This window comes from Pundamilia nyererei, unplaced genomic scaffold, assembly GCF_000239375.1.
Source record: "Pundamilia nyererei isolate P.nyererei 1_Seehausen unplaced genomic scaffold, PunNye1.0 scaffold00115, whole genome shotgun sequence".
Classification (NCBI taxonomy): domain Eukaryota; kingdom Metazoa; phylum Chordata; class Actinopteri; order Cichliformes; family Cichlidae; genus Pundamilia; species Pundamilia nyererei.
In genome coordinates, this window is record NW_005187516.1 from 2008874 (window position 1) to 2010792 (window position 1919).

Sequence of the window (1919 nt, forward strand, 5' to 3'; positions counted from 1 at the left end):
TCACACACACACATACACACACTCAAACAACAAAGCACAAAGAAAAACCCTAAATCTCATGGATATTGTAACTGTCAGGCAGCTACAGGGGGCATTTATGCTCTACTCATTCTAATTCTGTGGCTAAAAATGAGTTTCTTCCTCTCCCAGCTGTACCATGTCAATCATTTTTCTTCTTTTTCGTTTCACTTCTCTTCCTTACTTTTCCCCCGCTGGCAAAAGCAGTGGCCATCTTTCAGGGAAAAGCAAAGTCCGGCTGCTGCCGGCCGCCCGGCAGAACAGCTCTCATTACTTCAGAATTTGTGAGTGAGTTATAACATTGTCAAAAGTCTTAGAAGTGCTCACACTTCACCCAAAAGATATTCACGCGCCAAAAACAGAAATAAATTACCATTGCCTCACATGATTCTGCTCCTGAGCCTGGAAGCGAGTGGGAGAAAGAGAAGCAGAGGTGTGAAAGAAGGAGGGATTGGGGAGAAGAAAAGGAGAAAGAGGGAGGTGGGTGGGGGGGAATGAGAGGTCTCTCCCTTAGGATATACTTGTCAAAAACCCCTACTTTGCGTTTCTGACTTTTTCGGCAATGAACAACAGTTTTCTCTGACAAAGCATTTTCCTGCTTATTTGCAGACGGAGGGAGGAGACGGGGCTCAAGTTGGAACGTGAGAAACTGAAAGGATGTAACAAAGGATTCAGAGCCAGTAAGCAGATAGCTCTGAAGGCCGCTAGGGGCCAGGGAAGAGAAGGGGGACGGGGGGGATGAGGTAGAGGGTAGGGGTAGCGGTGGTGGTGGAGGTGCTGGTGGTGATGGAGGTGTGTGCTTGTGGTGGTGTCTTTTGAAGAGAGAGATGGTAAGGGGAAAGAGAGAGGAGGAGATGGAAAGAATGAGACAGAGAGTGTGTGTGTCTCCTGTGTATGTGTTTGGGGACCCACACAGTGAGGCCTGAGCATGTGATTTATTTCAGAATACTAATGTCTCTTTGATCTCCACCGCTTTAAAAAAAAACACTCTGCTGGGACTGTAGGCACACACACACGCACACACTCTGACACGTGCACACAAATGCATATATGTATTTATATACACACTCTACCGACGAGCACACACATAGCCACATTAATATTGTTGCGTCCCTGCAACTGTCCCAGCTCATTTATGCACACACACCCACGCACACACCCACATACTCCAGGGTGTCTAATCTACTTTAACTATAATCAAATCCATAGAGATCCAATTACAAAGATAGAGGGATATTTGTTTTTCTCTGTACATCCTAAAAGACTAATTAAATTTTCATGTAAAGATGAAATTATTTGATATAACACAAACGTCTTTTCATTTTCATAATTGTAACGTGATATCTTTTAATTGGGATTCCTGTGACTGTTTCTGCCTATTTCAGCTTCATTTGTAGGCCCGTTAACCTGTGCGGCGCTTACTTGCACGCACCCACACAGAATCATGATTTACTCTTCTTACCTTGCTCTTTTTTTTCCTCTACACTTCCATCATTATTCAAAGTCAGGGTCATGGGGGCTAGAGCATATCCCAGCATGCACTAGGCAGGAGGCAGTCAATCACCTCCTGTTAGTAACTAAGGACAGGAGCAATCAAATCCTCTAACAACAAAAAAGAAAAAAAAAAGAATTTTCTGAGTTGTTTGTCTTTCATTTCTTTCCTGAGTCTGAAAAGGACATAGAGCAAAGTCATTAGAGTCTACAGTCATGCATGCTTGTATTGCTGTGGGGCTTTAATTAGGCTAACAGCTAACATCACTAGCATGCTAACATATTCATAACAAACTTGCTAGGTACTGATATTTAGTCAGTATTTTTGTGTAGTAATATGCCGTCTGACAATATTAAACTATAAGTACTTACATCCGCTGAGGAGATTATGCGTTAATAGTATTTACATG